The sequence below is a fragment of the Bos taurus genome, chromosome 17 (assembly GCF_002263795.3).
Source record: "Bos taurus isolate L1 Dominette 01449 registration number 42190680 breed Hereford chromosome 17, ARS-UCD2.0, whole genome shotgun sequence".
In the NCBI taxonomy this organism is placed as follows: domain Eukaryota; kingdom Metazoa; phylum Chordata; class Mammalia; order Artiodactyla; family Bovidae; genus Bos; species Bos taurus.
The window spans coordinates 17,582,430-17,605,384 of NC_037344.1; the positions used below are offsets into that span (position 1 = coordinate 17,582,430).

At 41.8% G+C, this 22,955-nt stretch overlaps 1 protein-coding gene across 4 annotated transcripts in view; it reads left to right on the forward strand.

The window, feature by feature from the left end:
- Window positions 1-22,955, forward strand: part of MAML3 (mastermind like transcriptional coactivator 3) — a 460,203-nt gene that overhangs the window by 21,715 nt on the left and 415,533 nt on the right. Inside the window, exon 1 of one of the 4 annotated variants that reach the window (XM_059876256.1) lies at window positions 1-17,937. This exon is cut by the window's left edge and continues 20,407 nt beyond it. The exons of the other annotated variants lie outside the window; for them this stretch is intronic. The gene's annotated coding sequence lies outside the window, so the exon portion shown is untranslated. The remainder of the gene's footprint in view (window positions 17,938-22,955) is intronic. 4 annotated transcript variants of the gene reach the window in all.

A 22,955-nucleotide genomic window follows, 5' to 3' on the forward strand; every position in this document is an offset into this window, starting at 1 on the left:
AATTTCAGGGTGCTTCATTTACATTCTAGCTGGCAAGAGTTAGAAACAGTATCACTTTGTGGTCCTCTGATCGCCATTCCAAACATTCACAGAATGCCCTGTGATTCGATTATAAGTATCTTCTGGGCACTGTGTAACTCTGTACTTTCTAGTTATCATTATAAAGCACCAGGGAATGGTTGTTCATAACCCTGCCGTGGATAGTGCAAGGTGCTCTGGGCATAACCACACGTTTTATAAGGGGGAATGATCTAGCTGTAGGGGCAGAAAAGGGTTACATACTCATTTTTAAGTTATACCAACAGAACTTTTGAAGTAAAAACTTGCTGGTGATATTAAACAATTGACAATTTTGTTGCGAGTAAATGAAACACAGAGTCTAAAGATGTAGACCAAAAACCCTATAGCAGCAAGAGAAAGGAGAGGATACCGTTGTGTACATAAAGCTGTGTCTTTGTAAAATGAAAATTAAACAAAGAACACTATAAGAAAATATGCCACATGGAGGAAAGAATTACTGGATATGAGTATCTAGTAATCTTGGAATTAAAAAATGGAGCATGAATATTTTCAAGGATGTTTGTGCAGAATAAGGAGGCTTCAGACTGCTCCTCCCAGGGCACCATGGAGTCATCTACGTGCAGACCTCGCCAGAGCTCTTTAAAGTGGTCGCCAGCTCTCGACAGCAATTGCTTCTGAGTAGTGTTCAAACAGCCCTGACACGAGTCCCTTGGTATGTCATTATAGAGTCTCATATTTAACCTTTTTCTAATAGCCTCCCTGAAGTCCAGAGTTCTCAGTGAGCGCCAGAGGAAGTTAGAAAAGGTGTTTTTCCTCCTCTTGACTGCACAGCTGTGAGGAGCATAGTTATCTGGAAGTCATCTTTGTTTTTCCTATTTTTTTTTTTTTTTTAGTCCTAGGAGGGGAGCAGGTGGATGCAAACAGAAAGTGGCTTTATTGAGATAGGCCAGACTTTGTGGCGAGTGTCAATCCATTAATAAGACTATCTCTTTCTCCAGTTTTGTTTTTTTTAACTGAGTCTCTTGCTCAGTGAAAGAACTCTGTTCTTCTGGGAGAGGACTAGGGAACATAGGCATTCATGGAGAATGTGGCTCTCCTCTTTTTCGCTCTCCTAAGCTTATTATTAGTGACGCATAAATGACGCTGAGAGATCAGGGACACGCTGCAGAGTGTGGACAAGAGTGTGGACAAGAACAGAGCTGATGGTTACACTGGTACAGGACCCCCGTGGCCCCTGCTTACCGGAAATAAAACGAAACCTGTTTGCCCAGCTGTTAAACCATCTCATCAATTTCATGACCACTGTGCCTTTAGAAGGATGGTCCTTTTTTTTTTTTTTTTAAACTTGATTTGTTTGTTTGGCCACACTGCACAGCTTGCAGTATCTTACTTCCCCGACCAGGGATCAAACCTGTGTCCCCTGCAGTGGAAGCTTGACCACCAGGGAAGTTCCAGTCCTTTCTTATTAAGAGAAGCATATGGACTTGGTGACATCTCTGATGTTCTAGAAATCAGAGAGAGTATTCCTGATTTTAGGAGGGTGGGGAACACCCAGCAGTTCTTGTCCTAAGAGGAGACTGGAGGCAGAGACCCAAAGAAACTTCCCCTTTGCTACTTTCCAGCCTCTGGCCCTGGGCCAGTGGGCGACTGCACATGCTCTGGCCTGTGGTCACCATCAGTGGACGTGAAGGAGAATGGGCCAGGGGACGAGAGCTGGAGAGAAGAAGGAAGCGGAAATGAGGCAGAGAGGGCAAGGACCGCTAGAGATGTGTGGGTGCAGACCCGTCGTGACCTAGAGCTGCTTTGTGCAATAGACAGAAAGTCTGTGCAGGTGCTTGGAGACACGTGGAACGTCTGGTGAAAGCCCTGTTCTGACTGTCCTTCCTGGCTTGTTCCCTACTGATGCATCGTTTTTGATCTACACAAATTCCCAGGCGCCTTCTGCCTCTGAGTCCTCAAGCAGAGCAGCTTGTGGTTTGGGGGATACAAGTGAGGTCACCTCTTGAAAGGGTCTCCTCCCTCTAGCCCCTTACCCAGGGTGTCCCCTCCTTCCCCTGATGAGGGCTCTGCCCTGTGCTCTGTGGGTGCTGGGTGCTGAGAACAAGGGAATGCTCCCTCAGCAGCTGATGTCTGCTGCTTTTAGGGGTTTTTCTCCTGGCCTAGGACTTCCCTGGTGGCTCAGACCTGAAGAATCCACCTGCAATGTGGGAGACCTGGATTTGATCCCTGGGTCAGGAAGATCCCATGGAGGAGGTCATGGTAACCCACTCCAGTATTCTTGCCTGGAGAATCCCCCTGGACAGAGGAGCCTGGTAGGCTACAAAGTCGGGCCAAGAGTCAGACTCAGCTGAGTGACTAAGCACACACATTCTGTCGGCTAAGTCAGCACCAAGCCAGTAAGTTCCTCTGGGTGGCTGTAAAATCTCTATTCTGTGTATAATACAGACAGAATTCCTGATAATCAAATACAACAAATGCTCCCAGCACCCTCTGTCTCTCATCCCCTTCATTGGGGTGCATTTGGTCTAACTCAAAGAATATTATGTTGAGAGCCAGGAAATCTGGTCTAGTTCAAGCTTTCCCCCCAACAAATTGTGTGACCTTGAGTGAATCACTGAATATCTTAGGACCACAAAACTCATGGTTTCATTTAGTGGATTTGTAAGGACACTTCCCAGTAGGAAGGAAATATTTCTATGATGCTAGCATTTAGTCCACTTTGTGTAGCCATGCTGGTACTGACTTAAATCCTAGGAATATCTGCATCCTTATTTCTGGTTACTGAGAGGCCGCCACCACCATAGCAGCAAAAGAGAGCTCAGCCTTCACTGGAATGATGGGAGGGTTTTGTCTAACGGATCATAAGTAAGTAAAGTGAAGTTGCTCAGTCGTGTCCGACTCTTTGTGACCCTATGGACTGTAGCCTACCAGGCTCCTCTGTCCATGGGATTTTCCAGGCAAGAGTACTGGAGTGGGGTGCCATTTCCTTCTCCAGGGGATCTTCCTCACTCAGGGATCGAACCCGGGTCTCCTGCATTGCAGGCAGACGCTTTACCCTCTGAGCCACCAGGGAAGCCCATAAATATAGTTTATAGATTTAATGCACATGGACATGTGCCCTGCTTGGAAATAGGGTGTGTAAAATTTATTAAGTCCGCAGAACGTGAAGGAGTGTTTTCTAATTCTGTCGGTGCTCTCCGTTTAGAACCCTTGGCCCCTCCTTTTCTCATCATGTTCTCCTAGCGCCATATACATCAGTGGTCCTTATCTTGTGTAGCTTCCAGACTGTGTGGTGAGCCTCTTTAAAAGAGAGATTGGGCCTGATGTAGAGGAGGAACTCCAGAGATATCTCTTGGATGGACCTGAACTATGATGTTGGCTGAGGTATTTCATCCCATCCTTATTATTTATGGCATGGGTCCTAAACTTCAGGGCTGGAATCTTCAAATGTGGCTAGAAAACTCAACTTTGTTTTTCTAGTTGGTTGAAACCATGTTCCTCTTCTCTTTGAATCAGCCATCTGCCATCTAATAGTGAAACCAGGGTGCCTTTTTTGTACCACTTCTTAATGATTTGTAAATTTACAAATCATTGTGTGCATGCTCAGTCATGTCCAACTCTTTGCAACCCCATGGACTGTAGCCCACCAGGCTCCCCTGTCCATGGGATTCTTCAGGCAAGAATACTGGAGTGGGTTGCCATTTCCTTCTCCAGGGCATCTTCCTCACCCAGGGATTGAACTGGTGTCTCTTATGTCTCCTGCACTGGCAGGTGGATTCTTTACCACTGATTTTAACCTTCTTTTGATAAGCCCAAATAATATCCCGAGGATCTTAGTCAGTTTCTGAAAATCAGTGTATAAAATTTCAGTTTATAGGCTTTTGTAGCACATTTGTATAGTTGACCTTCAGAGCGATTCTTTTAGACTCTCAATTTCTTACTGGTAGACTATCTTGAACAGTGTAATACAGTATTTTTACAGTATTTTAGCTGAATTTCCTTTAGAAACATGAATTCGGAGGATGAGCAGTGGGTCGATTTATGAGACAATCTGTGCAAATAATGAGGACACAATCTGTAAACAGAGATCTTGTTTCTTCAGTTCCAAAGAAGTTTGCTTTGTAGTAGGTTTGCCAGCATATTTTATAAGTAAAGAATTTCATAAATTAGACTGCTTGGATGGTCTCAATAGAGCAAGAAAAATAACAAAAACTTTCCAGGTGGAGTACACTATCAGGCAGATTCTTGGGTCCAAAGCCATTTTTCTGTCCTCTGCATCCTCCCTTTTGGGCAAGCACATTTTCTCTTTGGTTTCTGTCTGAATAGTTTTGACAAGCATATGAAAAAACAGGAGAGTGCCCCAGAATTAAGTCACATTCAGATTGTTTTGCTAACAACTCATATTCTTTTATCATTCCAAGGTGAAAGATAAAAGTCACTCCAATCAGATTAAAGGGCAAGAGGTGAACTTGGTTGAGTCTAATGTTTATTTTAGACTTGGGATTTACACAGGTGATTCAGTTGCTATGACGCACTGATAAACTTCTTGTCCCATGCCACATGTAAAATATCATGTATGAAACGAGATGCCAGTCCAGGTTCAATGCACGATACTGGATGCTTGGGGCTAGTGCACTGGGACGACCCAGAGGGATGGTATGGGGAGGGAGGAAGGAGTAGGGTTCAGGATGGGGAACACATGTATACCTGTGGCGGATTCATTTTGATATTTGGCAAAATTAATACAATTATCTAAAGTTTAAAAATAAAATAAAATTAAAAAAAAAAAAAAAGAAAGAAAACAAATGGGCTTCCCTAGCGGGTTAGTGGTTAAGACTCTGTACTTCCAACGCAGGGGGTACAGGTTCAATCTCTGGTTGGGAAACTAAGATCCCACATGATATGCAGTACAGCAAAAAAAAAAAAAAAAAGGCTAAACTGAAAATGAGAACAAAACAAGCAAAACAAAAAATCTGTAAAACAAACCAAAAACCGTACCTACTTGGTTTTAAGTTTGCAGATAGGCTTTTTTTTTCAACTTAACTTTTTCTCCTCTATCTCTTGTGTCTCTGCTTTAGCTAATACCTGCTTAGACTTATTGAGACCCTTTCCACCACTGCAGATATTAGAATAGTCACAAATCATAGAGTGGTTTGATTGTACATGACCGCCTACACTTTGGCTCTTTTAGTAGCAACACTGATTGGCCATCAGCTTGGAAACTCCTCTTGTTTCCATTTTCTTTTTTGTTTCAACTTTCCGTCTGTCCTTCAGAGAGCCAGGGGCAATTATTATTCTTTTCAATTAGTTTTTATTGGAGTGTGGTTGCTTTACAATGTTGTGTTACTTTTTGCTATACAGAAAAGTGAATCAGCCGGACATGTATACATACATCTTCTCGTTTTTGGATTTCCTTTCCATTTAGGTCACCACAGAGCTTTGAGGAGAGTTCCCTGTGCTGTACCAGAGGTTCTCATTAGCTATCTATTTTATGCATAGTATTAATAGTGTATATCTGTCAGTCCCAATCTCCCAATTCATCCCAATCTCCTCTTCTGTCCTTGGTAACTCTAAGTTTGTTCTCTACATCTGTGACTCTATTTCTGCTTTGCAAATAAGTTTATCTATACCATTTCAGGGGCAGTTACTAAAGAAGGAAAAAAATCTACCCTTAGTTTGGTCTTCACCTTTTGAAAACAGGTACTGCAGTCAAAATCAGTTTTGACTTAATTTGATTTAAAAAAATATCTTAGAGAAAGAAGGCATGCATAAGAATTGTGTGTTTGTGTGTGTGTTTAGAAATTTGGTTGAATTTTTGTTTTACTTCAGAATGGGACAGCTCGTGCTTCTAAGCTATTCATTTATGTCATGAACTGTGTGGCTTCCAGGATTTGCCATGGCTTGGAAGGGGGTCTCTGTGATCCTATTGATGGAAAAAGTAATAATAGTAACAGCTCACATTTCCTGAGTGCCAGACACTTTTAAATGCTTTACATATTATATATAATCATCTCTTTTCATGTTCACAACCATCCTATGAGGTTGTTGTAATTATTGTTTCCATTTAAGAGATGAAGTGACTGAGTCCCAAAGTTTTGACTACTTGCCAAGGTTAATGAGTGGTAGGACAGGGATTCAAATCCAGAGCATGTTGCTCCAGAGTATATGTGACTAATGAATGTGTGTAATGACTTCACCGTGTTGGTCCTAGGAGGAGAATGATGGGTTTAGGACTGTGGAACGCTCTTAATAGTTGCTTGTGCTGTGGACCATGGTTGAAGGGAAATCTTGAGGGTCCACACCCAGTTGTTGTTCTTCACCATTTTTTCCCTGATTGGCTTTCTCCACTCTGCCCTGACCTGGGTTCTGGTTACTAGGGGTCTGCTCTGGGTTGCTTGGCCCCTGTGTTTAGCCTGGTAACCATGGCTGTTCTCACAATGTACTGTGTACTTTTATTAACTTGCTTCTCTCCCAGATTGCCAAACTCAAAAATCTTATTTGGGCTCTAGCACAAATTTAAAGGACTAGCATAGCTGCCTTTGGAACTATCTCTGATGAGAGCCTGTGTGTGTGTGCACCTTATTATAATTATTATTGCTGAAATATTGTGGCTTAAACCATTAGGTATAAAATGTGCCTCTTTAATTTTTTGTTTTAATTTCTTGGCTGTGCTGCGTCTTCGCTGCTGTGTGGGCTTTTCTCTCGTTGCTCCCTGTGGGCTCCGTAGTCGCGGCTCCCGGGCTCTAGAGCACAAGCTCAGTGGTTATGTGGTGCATAGACTTAGTTGCTCCTCAGCATGTGGGATCTTCCTGGATCTGGGATCAAACCCATGCCTCCTGCATTGGCAGGCAGATTCTTTACCAATGAGCCATCAGGGAAGCCCTAAAACGTGCCTTTTTTTGACAGTATACAGAGAGAGTGTTTTCCAAGAGCCTCAAGGTTAGGTGGCAGCGTCTGCTCCACAGACCAGTCTACCTGACAGAAACAGCTAGTGGTCAGAGCTTGAGGCTCGAAAAGGCAGGGCTTTTCGTCTCTTGCGTTCCTTGTCTTCTGGGCCCAGAATAGTGCTTTGGACAGAGTAAGTGCTCCGTCCACACCTATGGACTTAATCTCCTAGCCAAGTTCGGCTGTCCCCTGGGCCAAGGGTTCCTCTCTGGGTTTCAAACTTCCTGTTCCATCCTTCCCTTTTTATAAACCACTAGTTTTCTCATCTGTAAATTTATATAAATCCTTCTTTGTGAATATTTTTGGCATCTGTACCTCCTGAGGCGACGAGCATTCTGATTTTATGAAGGAGAGATCTTGCCTCCTGTATGTTCTAAAGCCCCCCTGAGTAATCAAAGGTGGGAGGAGAAGTTGGGAGCAAAGCAGAGAAGAGTATGGACAGACGAGGGGGCAAAAGAGAGCCAGGGAACAGGGGAAGGGGCCTCACTCTGGAGGAGAGGAAGCTGTCTTGTCACTGAGGTCTTGATGTGCTGATGACACTGTCTGTGAGGCTCTGGGTGAAGGCATGATTCTGTCAATTAGCAAAGTGACTGTTTGGTGGGAGCAGTGGCTCAGAGGGTAGATGACACATTCTTTCATCCTTTCATTCAGGGTCAGTTCTTGATACACACGTAGTTTTGGAAACTAAGTGAAATGTATATGGAGGCTTGGCTTGCATTCCACTCAACAGTAGAATAGTCAATATTGATAGTCAATGAACAGTCAATGAATAAATGCCTTGAGTGCCTTAATGGTTTCTCTGGTGGCTTAGATGGTAGAGAAATCTGTCTGCAATGGGGGCGACCTGGGTCAGGAAGATCCCCTGGAGAAGGGAATGGCTACCTACTCTAGTATTCTTGCCTGGAGAATTCCATGAACAGAGGAGCCTGGTGGGCCACAGTTCATGGGGTTGCAAGAGTCAGACACGACTGAGCAACTAATCCTGAGTGCCTTAATAGTCAACCTCTGTGCCATGAGTGAAGTTACTTAACATGTAGGCCTCAGTTTCCCTACTTGTCAAGCAGGGAAAACAATAGTTCCATCTTCACAGTGCTGATGTGAAGACTGAGAGGTGTAATTCATGTAGAATTTTCAGAGAAGTTAGAGATAACACCATAAACGTTCTGTAATTGTCAGTGGTTGTTATTGGCACATCACCAAGGTGCCCACTCTTGTGCCTTGTGATGGTAGGCTCAGTGGGTAGCCAACATGTTTTCTCTAAAAAATATTAGAGCATGACTCCAGGTGTGAGGTGGGTGTTGAGGAGGAGTTGAGCTCCTACAAGCTCTCTTGCACGTCTTGTGTGGCAAGTATTAAGTCCATGTAGACCCCATCGCAATGACTTTCAACATGAGTTTGAATTCCTTTAACACGTTCTACCGGTGTCATTCATTTTGGACCTACTCTCCTATGTCTTCTGTTATTTATTCCTGACCATTCATATGGCACCTTTAATGAGCCAAATGCTGGGTTAAGCAATGAAACAGCAGCCCAGTTGGACTACCGCCCCTGCCCTGGAGGAGCTTGAAGAAGACTGGGGCAGATTAAGGATGGAGGTGTGAAAAACGGCATTGGCATAAAATCACAAGTTACTTAGTGTTGTTGAGATGGAAGTTTCAGGGTAGAAAATGGTGGGAGAAGAGGCTGGTAAGTTAGGCAGGTATGAGGAAGCAGAGGGCATTATACGCCATGCTCAAGAGCTTAAATCCAATGACACAGGTGAAGAGAAACCAGTGATATAGGTGAAGAGCTTAAATCCAGTGATACAGGTGGAGAGAAAGGGTTGCAAACAAGGGAGTGATATGGCCAGCCAACTTTAGATAAAGCATTGTGGCCACTGTGTGAAGGACGGGTTTGAGACAAGGGCTGGAGGCAGGGAAGTCAGTTAGGAGATTACGGAATATTCTGGCAGGAGATGTTGAAGAGCTTGAAGTAGGAGAGTGGCAGGTAAAGATGGAGACATGAGACTATTTTTGAAAAATATTGAGGAAGTAATTCATTGAGTGCTGTGCTGTGCTTAGTCACTCAGTCGTGTCCCACTCTTTGTGACCCCAAGGACTGTAGCCCACCAGGTTCCTCTGTCCACGGGGATTCTCCAGGCAAGAATTCATTGAGAGACAGGGATTATTGAGAACAATCAGAGATAACGTCTAGATTTCTGGCTTGGCTGGTTGTTGTTGTTCAATCACTAAGGGATGTTTGACTCTTTGTGACCCCATGGATTGTAGCCTGCCAGGCTCCTTTGTCCGTGAGACTTCCCAGGCAAGAATACTAGAGTGGGTTGCCATTTCCTCCTCCAGGGGATCTTCCCAGTCCAGGAATTGAACCCACGTTTCCTGTATTGGCAAGCGGATTCTTTACCACCGAGCCACCTGGGAAGCTGTGACTGATGGTATCATTACCCAATTTAGGAGATGCCTTAGGTTTTGGAGGGAAGATGATCAGTTCATCTTTGTATTTGCAAAGTTTAAAGAGGCTATGGTCCATCCTGCAAGGATGTCCAGCAGTCATTTGGAAATGTAGGCCCTAGAGTGGAGCCCAGAGGTCTGAATGTAGGTGGAGACATTGAAGATGGCTAAAACATCAGAGTGGATGAGATTGGGTGAGGGTATACAGCATTAAGAAAAGAGAATGAGGTCAGGAACCTGAGAAAACAACATTCAGTGTATTTTTAGAAGGCCATGCAGCCACAGCGTCCCCTCATTTGGGCTTCCCTGGCAGCTCAGCTGGTAAAGAATCCGCCTGCCATGCAGGAGACCCCGGTTCGATTCCTGGGTCAGGAAGATCCCCTGGAGGAGGGACAGCCTACCCACTCCAGTATTCCAGGGCTTCCCTGGTGGCTTAGCTGGTAAAGAATCCACCTGCAGTGCGAGAGACCTGGGTTCGATCCCTGGGTTGGGAAGATCCCCCGGAGAAGAGAACAGCTACACACTGCAGTATTCTGGCCTAGAGAGTTCCATGGACTGTATAGTCCATGGAGTTGCAAAGAGTCAGACATGACAGAGCAGCTTTCACTTAGAGGGGGACATCCTCAAAAGGAGATGAAAAAGAAATAGTGCAGTTGGTGAAGAGTGGTGTGTAAACTAAGGAGAGTGTAGTATCACATGTAGCAAGATAAGGACTGAACAGTACCCTGAGATTCGGCAACTGGAAGTCCCTGGCTTTTTGTCAGAGTTGTTACAGGGGGATGGTGTGCGTAGAGGTAGTGAGTGAGATGGTGGAAGAGGAGAGGCTGGCTGGACAGGAAAAAACAGCATGCATGGGAAAGTAGGAAGGTGGCCGGGAGGTCTCACATTCAAGAGAGGGGCCCCTTTACATAGCTGGTAAGTCTAGTGGAGATTAGGGTTTCTTTAGTGCTTGTAGTTCTGTAGTAGCTATCGTTGTTCTTACAGTGTATGCGCTCAGTGTGCTGTCATTATGTCCGACTGTTTGCGACCCCATGGACTGTAGCCCACTAGGCTCCTCTGTCCATGGGATTTCCCAGGCAAGAATACTGGAGTGGCTTGCCATTTCCTTCTCCTTACAATTCATAGTATGGTCTAATAATAATAGTAATTATTATTACTATTTTTTAAAGAGTCTATGAAATTGAATTATGGTGTTGCCTCTGTAAAACCTATACATTTTCCTCTACATAGGAGTGATATGGTCAGTGGGTTTGCCTTGTGTATGAGTAAGCATATGTGTATAATATAAATTGGATTCTTGTGAAGGACAAATAGGAAATAAAGCCATGTGATTACCAATACATTTTTTTGTGGTGAATTCTTAATTGTTTCTAAATATACACATTTAATGGCTTTTATTTTGCAGAAAAATGTTCCTTTTATTGAGTATGTATCAGTTTATATACATTAATACTAATTTCTGTTCTGATATGAGTTGGAGTGTCTTTTAATAGAATCGACACGAATTGAACGTCAAAACCTCAGGATATTGAAAAATTAAGCAAAAGTTGGGCTTAATTAAAAAACCAAAGTCGTCGTCCAGCTTCTTTAATTAAAGAACATTAGAGAACAATTAATTTCTATGAATCATTTCTTTTGGAAGAATTTGCCTCTTCTGCATTATAGACGTGACTGTTTGTATTGGACATAGGGCATTTGTAGACTGGATATCAGCCTCTTTTGTGGGATTTTCCGACGCTGGACAAAAGTTACTCTGTTCATGATTCTAATCCTAGAATTGAAGGTGCTTGGGGCTCTGTTGCTTGCATCACGGGCTTGTCTGTAGTAAGGACATGGTGTAATTCTTGTACTCTTAGCAGTTTACAAGCTAGAAGACTGTGAAGAAAGGTCCAATTCAAGACTAATAAGAGCTGGAAGTAGACCTGGTAGCCTTGAAAGTCTAAAAACTAAATCCACCTTCCCTGGTTATTCTGCTTTTTTTTTTCGGCCATGCCTCGAAGCTTGCAGGATCTCAGTTCCCTGACCAGGATTGAACCTGGGCCACGGCTGTCAGCTTCTGTTGTTTCATCTAGATTTTATTGTGCTTTTCAGGGATAACTTGTGCAGGGTCCCCAAGGCCCTTGAGAGAGCACTTCCTGAAGATTCTTATTTCTCTCCAAATTAAGAGTGACTTGGAAATGCCTGAGTGTTTTTCTCTCCTAGAGACTTTCCCTCCAGACTTAGTAAGAGAGTTGAAGGAGACTGCATCCTTACACCAGGGACAGAGCAGTGTCCTTGGCACCTGCTAGGAGCTGCAAAAAGAAATCAGCGTGGGCTTGGGCTTGGCATTTAGGGGCTGATCAGGAAGGTCGGATCTTGGGCCTTGTTTCAGATGAGTCATCATTTTTAGCCTTCTGGTCAAGATGCTGCCATGTACCTGGCAGTGTGCAAGGTGGTGGATGAAGATTAGATGTACAGGAAGTCTCATAGAAACTTTGGAGAGAAAAAGCAGAAAAAGTGATGGTCTAAAACCTCAGAGAAAGGGGTGGAAGGAGGCTTGTTGGAAGGAAAAGCATTTTGACTGCTTAGGTTAGAAGAAGAGAGAAAATGAGTTAAGTGGTTACTGGTAACCACTTGGAAATTTTGGGGGGAAATCGGATGGGATTTTTCCTAAAAACTGGAGTAAACCTTAGGGATTTGCATCTCAAACCCTATTCACTTCGGGGTTTGCAGTGAAAAGTGACAAATGAGTGTTTACTTGTCTTGAAGCTGATTAAAAAAAGACCTTACCTTGGTGTAGCCCAAAGACCTTACAAAGATTTCCCCCCTGTCCCTTCCCCCCTTTTAAAATTTATAAATGAGTTTTCTGTCACCTCCTCATCTTCATTATTCAGAGGGTCTATGCAGAACCTCACTGCGCAGAAAGAAATCAATCATCCTTTAACAATGTTGCACCACAAAATTGAATTTAAATGTTTTTTACTCGTTTGATGCTTCATCTCACTCAGATCTAAGTTGTAAGGAGTAATAACAGACATCAAACATGATTCTTTTGATGGGGTGGACTGCGTGTGCTGTGTCTTTTTTTCTTTTTTCCAGGGCCAAAGAGGGGATTCCTCTGAACCCATCAGATTTAGGAAACAGGAAACAGAGATCAAGCAAAAGTGATATTTGAGAAAATATGAAAGTATGTGCAAGGATGAGACAGTAAGAGAAGTATTTCAGAAAAGTTCACACCTTATCAGTACGATCAAAACTCTAAGCACTTGAAGCACTTTGCAGATATTTACTTGATAGTTAGCTAAATGTTGCTGTGTTTTAAGAAACGATACTTTCAGTTTTACAAAATGGTTTTCCTTAGTGGATTCAAGGTTGATTATTCCTGTCACTGAAGTGTTTTTCTTGAGATACATCTTTTGCCTCGGCACCTTTTAAGTACAAATACTTCTGGTATATTTTCTAAATTTTGTTTTGGTTTATTAAAACGACTAGATGCTACCTTGAAGGAACAAAGTCTATTCATTGAATAAAGTCTATCTGGAAAACTCTATTTTTTGCTTTGCCATATTGAGACTCTATCAACACAAGTAAATCATGGGCTAATACATAAAAATAGAGGCTTTCCCTTCACCTCCAGAGACTACGTGGCCTGTCACCTCCTATTCCCTTTCAAAGTGGCAAACGAGTCATGATTGCCAGCTGAAGAATATTTCTGATTGGTTTCAGGAGAGCATTGGAACTTATTTACCATTAGAATCAAGGGAAAAACATGTTGCGTTGTAAAGTGGCCAAGACAGGTTTCTAAGGCACGAAGGTCGGATTATTTCTGTGAACATAAGGAGTCTTTAACATTTTAAATTGTACCTGGGCCCTGGTAAGTCCCAGTGAGACATTACTATTTGAGCCTCCTTGGCACAGCTATAAACAGACAACTTTCTTGGCTTCAGAGACCACTGTGCAAAAATAAAACAAACAAAAGCTTTAAGAAGCCAAGAAATTGAGTCTGACCTCATCACAGTTTATGTGCCCGAGTGAAAATGACTTTGCCTTTTGATGTTTCTCTCCACAGCGTATCCAATGGTGGGATTTTCCATAAAATAGCTCTTCTGTAAACTTAGAAAAAATGCAGATTACTTTAAAAGCTTAATGTTAAGTCTGTTCCTTAGTCTGGATTCAGAGTTTTTAGCCCCAAAGATTTGCTTTGATACAGGAAGTACATTTTCTCTAAAACTACACCCCCCCCCCTTTTTTTAAAGTAATAAAGATCATCATAATGTGACCCATTCCTAAGGATGCTGTTGAGGTGCAAACTGAATATTACTGATTCTTTTCCTCTGGGAACAAGAAGTGAAAGACACCTTTCCCTCCATGTCAGTGGGTAATTTCAAAATAAAAAGTGAGAGTCAAAGAAACAGTTAATAACATAATCCATATGTTTCTCCATGAGCAGGGGAAAAAAAAGATTAAGGAGAAACTATTAGATCTTAGCTATGACCAGTCTTTCTATGGGAAAAGATTAATTCGAGTGGACTAACTATATCTAAAATTAGAACTGTGGGAAAAGGATTATATGCAACAAAATGCAAAAGATTAATGTGGAAGCATGAAGCCTAAGGATTAGATACCTTTAAAATATTAATCTACATTAGACAGAGTCACAAAGTTCCGTGTTATCAATAAGCAAATAGAGAAACAAGAATATCAGTTGAGCCAAAGGTTTTGTTAATTAGTCTTTGGTTAATAACTAGTTTTGTAAGACACCATCTAGCTTGGATGTGCGGCTTTTTGTATAAGGTATCGGTGGTAACCTGTAATTTCCGGCTGCTCCTTACTCATTAGGAGAGGCGCTTAGATTCACGTGGTAGGCGTCACACTTTGGTTAGCTTTTAACCTTAGAAGGCAAACTTGATTGTGACTAGAAGGTTTTTTTTCAAGCCCACAATAATTATTAATTTGCTTCTCTGGAATAGCTACTAGTAGTGGACTAAATGGTGAGATTAAAAGGTGTTTGACCACAGAAGGGAGCCTGTCTTGAAATGTGTAAATACTCTCCAAGTCCCTTTAGGGAAAACTGTTAAGGAAGTCTGTAATGGCTATGCCCTAAATGAACCACCAGTTCATACCCAAGTGTGGATTGTGGGGCGTGAGGAAGGTGCGAAAAGCATATCCATCGAATTAGTTAAATTGATTTTTGTAGACTGTAATATAAGACTTCAGTGGCCGAATCTAGGTTCTTTTCATGTCATCTGAAATGAGGAGACAGATGTTTACAATTCCATCTCGAGCATATCTGTTAAACATTGTTCATTTTACAGTAACATCTTTTCAAATGGTCTCTAGGATGGAGTAGGACATTGGAGCCGGGGACCTTGTGGCTGACCTTTTGGTCAGGGTGGATTTTGAAAGCCCCCGTACACCACCCCAAACTTCTGTCTTGGATCCTGTGGGACATGCTGTCCTATAAGAGCTGCTATTAGCTCCTATGCCTGTAGCAACAGGCCTACATTCACTTCCCAATCTCTTGTCAAACAGTAATTCGGTTGGTTTGGATGACCGCGTTTCGAACGCAGGCCCCCCGTGCCCTTCCCCTGTGCCTTCAGAGGCCTGGACGGGAGGGAGAGAATCTAGTCCACCCGGACGGGTCGGTCGGAAGTGGCTCTTGTGTGTGTTATTTTTGCAGCAGGAGTGTTCTGCTCTCTTCCCCTGCTACAGCTTGTTCAGTTCCAATGGGCTGGGAAATAAGTATTGACCAGATGAACAAATCAGGGCTGTGCAAAATATTTTCAGTGTTACATACTTCTGTCTTAGGAACTCATTTTTCGCCCCCACACTTGAGTGTAGAAGCCCTTCAAAGATAGTCAATGTTAAGGTTGTGGTTTCACTACCAGATCCTTTGCTGTTCAGTCACTCAGTGGATCTGACTCTTTGCAACCCCACGGACTGCAGCACACCAGGCTTCCCTGTCCTTCACCAACTCTGGAGCTTGCTCAAACGCATGTCCTTTGAGTCGGTGATGCCATCCAACTGTCTCAATCCTCTGTCTCCCACTTCTCCACCTGCCCTCAATCTTTTCCAGCATCAGGGTCTTTTCCAGTAAGTTGGCTCTTCACATAAGGTGGCCAAAGTAGTGAAGTTTCAGCTTCCTTATACAAATATATTTTATACACACACACATACATATAATTATTATTAACTAATAATACTTGTATGGCACTTAACTATTTACCAGACACTAAGCATTTTACACTTATTAGCTCATTTAATCTTCAGAGTAACCAATGAAGTAGGGATATTTACAGATGAAGAAGCTGTAAGTGACTAAGTGCCTTAACCAAGGTCAGATAGCTAAGGGTAGAGCTGTGATGTGAACTCAGGCAGGTGGCTCCCAGAGTCTGTGCTCATGACTATTATTTTTTTAAAAACTGAACATATATATATATATATATATTTTTTTTTTTTTTCTTACAGGAAAAAACCCTTCTTTAATTTGTAGATGGTATCAGAGAGAAAATGTTTTGTGGCAAATGTTTAGCTGTAGACGCTGAAGAAACACTTTCTGTGGATATTGTGATTCTTATTTTAGATCATTTAAAAAATTGAATTTAGTGTGCTCTTTTAGGGTTTGGCTTCTTTTGTATATTTGCATATTACTGGGTATGTTTATCTCAGAGAAGCCTTCAAAACATGAACACACAAAATGCCCAGAGAGTTACTAGACAAAATTAGCCTCTTTAATCTGAGCTGTGGACATCTCCCATGTCTGATATTCTTAGAGAACATGTTTTTCTCCTTGGATAATCTCAGGCTTTTGTAACTTTATGAAAAATATAACCATTATTTAGAAACTTTTAATTTGTATTTTAATGAAACCTGGGAGGGTGGCATCTGATTAGACTAATGTCTCTATTCTCTACTTATTTTCTTAATGTATTTCATGATTAAAAAATAAAAACTGTGTATCTTACAAAGGATTTCTGATTTGCAGTATACCTTGCTTTGTCACTGGTGGATCATTTGAATATTTTTTTTAAAGAAATAAGTATTCTATAAATCATACCTTTTAAGTTTTATGTTTAGGATATGCTTAAAAACATAACGTTGCATTCAAATTTAACTTTATTTTTAGAGATTTGATTTTTAAGTGGCCACTAGCCCTAAGTTAAAAGTAAATATAGAAATTCTCTTCATTTCATTGCAGGCAGATTCCGTACCATCTGAACTATAGGGAAGTCCCCTTTATTGGAAACACTTTTAAAAAGTCTTACTTGATAATGAATATGTGGTTAAGGAAATATGAGCAAAGTATTTGAATCAATCTAATTAGGAGCCCCAAATATTCACTTTGAGATTATAGTGAAAAAGATATGATAATGGCCTTTCCTATAATTAAGATTTTATTTGTATTAAGACTCTAAAAATCACCACAAATCACACTAAAGATAAAAGAGGAGACAACAGCAAGGTCCTATTGTTTAGCACAGGGGACTAGATTCGATATCCTGTAATAAATCATAATGGAAAAGAATATGAAAAAGAATGTATTTATACATAAGTGTTAGTCGCTCAGTCATGTCCGACTCTTTGCAACCCCAGGGACTGTAGCCCGCCAGACTCCTCTGTCGGTGGGATTCTCCAGGCAAGAATACTGGGGTGGGTTGCCATTCCTTTCTCCAGGGGATCTTCCCAATCTAGGGATCGAACCCGGGTCTGAATCACATTGAATCATTCATATAACTGTATCACATTGCTGTATATCAGCTTTATAAATCAACTATAATTTTTTTTAAAAAAGAGGAGACAGATAAACCTGTATTTTGAGAACAAAAAGTAGAAGTTTTTTATTCTGCTGAGGAAGAGGCAAGACGGTCCAGACAGGCACTAGGCTTGCTCTGCAAGTAGAGATTCCGTCACTGAGGTGCCTGGGTTGTTAACGAAAGCAGTCTGAGCGCTGATACTGAAGAGGTGGTCTTAGGAGCTGGGCTCTGTGTGTGTGGGTGAAATGCCCCTGCTTTTTAAAGTCTCATCTGCCAGGGGAGATGTAAATCCAAAGTGCTAATCCTTTGTCATCAATAACAATCCCATGACACTGCTTTACAAGATAAGTGTCACTGATTCAATTTGGCTGGCTGTGTTGAGCCTTCTGAAAACCTGCTGCACTTTCAGTTGAGTAAAGCGTGATCCCTTCCTGCCCCGTGGGGTATTAAGCAGCTCTCTTGGTTGGCTCTGGAAATGGCCAAAGCCCCGGAGGGTGGAGGGAATGCGACTTTGGAAGCAGGGGGTTGGCCCCTGGAGTGAGAGTGGCAGTTTCTAAGTGACTTTCTGAAGGAACTGAATCCTTCCGGACATCCAAAAGGCAGTTGGTGCCACGTGACTTGTGTTTTCTTTTGAGTTTCTTTGTCAGCCTCCATGTCCTTGTACTGAAGTAGAATAGACACCCTCTTGATTTCTGACGGCTGGCAATAGCTCTGAACACACCAATGCGATGTTCTGTGTGTAAATGTCTTCCCCAGGAGACTCGTGAGCAACACTTAAGGGCCAGCGATGGGTAAGGAGCTCCCTGAATCTTAAAGTACAAAAGGGCCCGTTCTCTGGGGACCCTGGATACAGGATCAGGTTCGCTGCACATGAAAAAAAGGAAAAATTCAGAATATAGTAATGCAGTATGACTTGATTAACTTGAACCTGGATGTTCAGAATTTGTATTAATGGTAATATGACTTTTTACCATATATAAATGAGTATCAGTAAACAAGTTAACTGAGTAACACAGAAATAGGGGAGGATATTTAACCCGTTAAATAAAATAAACTGCTTTTATTTAGAGTCATTTATTTTTTTTTAAACAGGGAAAACAGTAATTACAAATAAAATCACCACAATGAGGATCTAAAAGGACATGTGTTTAGCAAATATTTGTAGGCTATAAAATTGTATCTATTTCAGAATAATTCCTAACTTTTTGCTAGTCCATATCAGCTTATCATCAGTTAGTGTGAAGTACTAAGTATTTTCTGTGTTTAACTGCATTTCTAGTGACTTTGTGGTTTTGGTGGGAAGCCTCCTGTATTAAAACCTAAATTTAAAAAGGATGATGTTTGCATTATAGAAAAGAATCTTAATATCTCGAAGTCTCTGCCTTAGTATTCACTTAACGGCAAGATTGTTTGCAGGTAAATGTTTGGTTATTTGCATTCAGTCTTTCATTTCAGTTGCATAAATTAAGTGCACGTACTTTGTGCTTTTCGTGCATCAGCTTCCGATCCCAAATCAAGAAATACACACTATGTGTCCAGGGTCATCGAGACATGAATTTAGGGAACTGTTCTTAAATCTTCCGCTTGCTTCTGAATACCCCTGTAGTCTTAGGTTCTGCCTGAAGAGACCGATTACCTCCCAGATTTTTCCTGGTCTTGGTCTTCCGTACTCACTGACTTCTTGTTATTGTGGATGTAAACATTTTGTATTAGTGCGCATGCCCACGTGAAACTTCTATGAGATAGTTTATAGGTTTGCATTCTTTACCTTTGAATTGTTCTTGAGGGCATTTTTTTTTTTTAACCATGGTTTTATTTTAAAAGTGAAAGTTTAGTGTGAAAGCACGTGTGTTAATTAAGAGTGAATACTTGAGTTTCAGGAAGAGGAAAAACTTAGGCTTTAAGATTTAAAAAATAAAATGTATTGTCATGGTCCCTAAATAACTCAAAAGTAGTGCTAACTCAAGTGGAAATCCTTGTGGAATAAAATCTTTGAGTAAGAAGGTAATGAACTGAAAACAAATTATTTTCCGTATCTGTTATAGGACAAATGTTTAACAAAATTTCACAGCATAATTAATACATTACAATGAAGTGAGGCTTCATGAGTCTTGTGGCGTGTTATGGCTCTGTAGGACATGAGTTTGGGACTTTTTTATTTCAGTAGTACAATTTGTTTATGAGTTGTGTGAAGTAGCAGCATATTTTCCCTGTTAAAAATCTAGTAGAAAGGATTGAGACAATTGGAAATTTTAACAGTAACTGAATATTTGATGAAATTGATGAAATCAAAAATTTCAAACATTTTTGTTGTCATTTTGTCACTAAGTCGTGTCTGACTCTTTTGTGACCCCATGGACTGTAGCCTGCCAGGCTCCTCTGTCTATGGGATTCCCCAGGGAAGAATAATGGAGTAGGTTGCCATTTCCTTCTCCAGGGGATCTTCCCAACCCAAGGATTGAACCTGCGTCTTCTATTGGCAGGCGGATTCTTTATTACTGAGCCACCTGGGGAAGTAGTTTGATAAAATTAAGGGATCATTCTTAAGTACGTTTTAGATGTGATAAAGGTATTATGGCTATGCTTTTGTAAAAAGAGACAATAACATTTAAAAGTACATTCTGAAATATTTACCAATATATGATGGCTTGGATTTGCTTTAAGATATAGGAAGAAAAAGTGGGTGTGATAGTCTGTTTGAGTTGCTTTAGCAAATTGCCACAGACCAGGTGGCTTATAAGCAGCTTATTATAAGAAACTTATTGCTCAAAGTTTCGGAACCTGGAAGTTTGAAATCAGGGTGCCAGCATGGTCTTGGTGAGGGTCTTGTCCTTGGTTGCTGACTTCTGGTCAAAAGGGCTAGGGATTTCTCTGGATCCTCTTTGATAAGGCACTGACCCCATTCATGAGGACTTCACCCATGTGACATAAGCATCTCCCAGAGGTCCTACTGGTAATTAATACCATCACTTCTGGGAGTTAGGATTTTAAAATACAAATTTTGAGGGGGAAGAACACAAGCATTCAGACCAGAGTATTGGGTATGAGGAATAGTTGAAACAGGACAGGCCAAGGGTTGAAGCTAAGCACTGGGAATTCATGACCTTCTGAGTGCCTTTGTATGTTTGAAATTTTTGATGATAAAAGTTTTTAAAAGGGAAAAAAACACATACATGCACAGAACTTATACGGTGGAAATACATTGATATTTTGTCAAAGGTAACTAAGGAGGGTTTCAAGGGAAAGAGATGCCTAAAAATATCAGCGCTTTGATTATGTTGCAATTATATACAACTACATACAGCTTACATGATTTTAAAGCCCAATAATATTGTAGTTTTATTTCAGTTAAGATCAGCCTTTAAAAATAAAAGAACACTTGCAGTTTTGGCAACAGTCTTTAATTCAGCAAACATTTTTTTAAAGCCCCACTGTATTAGGTACAGTAGAGATTGTTGGAAATTCAAAGAACAACACGGATATTGTACTAATGTAGCTGTTAAGAATTTTACATGTCATTCCCCAGTATAATGTGATCAGGGCTCTAATAGACTTATTAAAAAAAAAAAAAAACTATTATAGGAACACAAAGGTTGGGATGATTTAATTCTGCCTTTTGTAGGTCAAGGAGACCAGGTAAGAAGCATATCAGGGGAGACAGTGCGAGGAGCTGGCCTCTGATCTGGGCCTTAAGGAGAATGAGCAGGGTTTTTCCAGGCAGAGAAGATGGGAAAGCTTTTGCAAGCATAGAAAGCAGCACAATCAATAGCAGGGAGCTGTGAGAATGAATTCACCCAATGGTAATAGGCTCAGGGAACATGAAGTGCCAGATAAAATGGGGTGAGCACGGTGGAGGAGGAGGCAGACACAAGAGCAGGAAAATCTGACCCACACTGTGAGTTCTCCCCACGGCCTAAGAGCTGCATCCCTTAGTCTCTCTTAGATCTGTTGGGCTGAGTTTCCAGGTCCAGTTTCAAGCTATACCTATGACTTTAGGTAGGACTTGTCACCTAAGCTTGACTGAGGGGTTCTAGGTGCCTAGCTGTGTTTGTCACTTTACTTGGGGGGGGGGACAGACTGGCATCTGTGGACAGATGAAGTTGGCTAACAAACAGCCAACAAGACCCTTCACTCCTCTTCCAAAGATTTGGCTCTCAGGCTTTCATGGGACTTCTGCTTACTTTCCTGTTTAACACTGGACAATACTGGTGGATTTGAAGCCCATCTCCTAGGTTTGTCCTTGGTTCTATCTCCTGGAGTAGAGCCTGGAGGCTCTGACTCTCTCAGACCATTGGAGGGCTGTCTGACTGGCCACGCTGCACAATTATTCCCCTACTGCTAGACCTTAGGGTCTGAAGCAAGAAGCTGAAATCACTTTTGAGCAGAGGTGAATTTTTACAATGAAGCAAATGAAACTTATGTATCTGGTCCCCTCCCTTGCACAGCCCTTTTCAGAGTTCTGGGAAGGGCCTGAGAAATTTTCATATAGGCATGCTTTATTTGATATTAGTAATTTCACTATTAAAGAGTTAAATGTTACAGGCTTCAGGCTCCACAAACCTGAAATTGCTCTTGTTCCTGAGCATCTGGTAAAAGGGTCTCTGCTTTATTTTTTCCTTTCTGAAGAGAACAGATCATAGGATCTTCCCCCTCACAAATCGGTCAGAGATTGCTAAGCTATTGTATGTAAAATGGAGCCAGAAGCTATTTTCTGAGCGAGTGAAATGTGATAAGTAATTTGGTGCTAAGGAAACAGGAAGAGCCTCCTCCTCGTAGGTTTCCTGGGTAAGTGCTCCTGGTCAGTCAGAGAATCTTCATGGAATTTGGCCCTGCCCGGGGGTCGCTAAGAATTGGGCACGACTGAGCGACTTCACTTTCACTTTCACTTTCATGCGTTGGAGAAGGCAATGGCAACCCACTCCAATGTTCTTGCCTGGAGAATCCCAGGGACGGGGGAGCCTGGTGGGCTGCCGTCTATGGGGTCACACAGAGTCGGACACGACTGAAGTGACTTAGCAGCAGCAGCAGCAGGGCAGAGTGGCTGGCATGCCGTGCCTTGTCTTCACCGTCCTTCACTATTGCTTTGGAACTCTGATCTGTGTTGCCACTTTTCTCCTCTCTGCCCTAGAGCTGCCCCATGACTCTCATAGCCCCGCTGTGTGTAGCCAGTTCCGATGTTCTGGCAGTGAAGAACACAAAAAAAGTCCTTGAGCCAGAAAGAAGGGGCCAATGGTCAGATAATCAAGAGTCAAAGGATCTGCTTGATGGGCTCCCACTGGCCAAATTGGGAGAAGCTGAACATCAAAATAAGCATGGCAGTGGGTTATAACTAACTGAGTAAAATGAGAATCCGTAAGTCCATACTGACACAGGAATTGAGTCAATAAACAGATGAGTCGGGGAAGGGAAAGCACAACTCGAATTTAGAATGCCAACCACTAAATACAAAAGGACGGATGGAGTTGCAAAATCACCAGTGTATTGTAAAAGCAGTAACTGGTGAAAGTGTGATGGGGAACTGTAAATTTGGGTAGTCTCAGAGTATCTCCCCACACATTGCTTGTTAATTACAAAGGCAAATAGTAACTTTATATTTGAGAAACCTAGGGAATATCCCTCTAACCAGATGATCTAAGTTAATATTGCCAGTAGAGAGACAAACCAACATCATGTGCTTCCTAGTATGAGGCATGGAGAACACACAGTGTTATTCTAAAGAAAGACTCGCCCGAATCTAATCATGAGGAAACATCAGACATACCCACACTAAGGATCATTCTGTACAGGAATGAATGGGCCTGTAATCTTC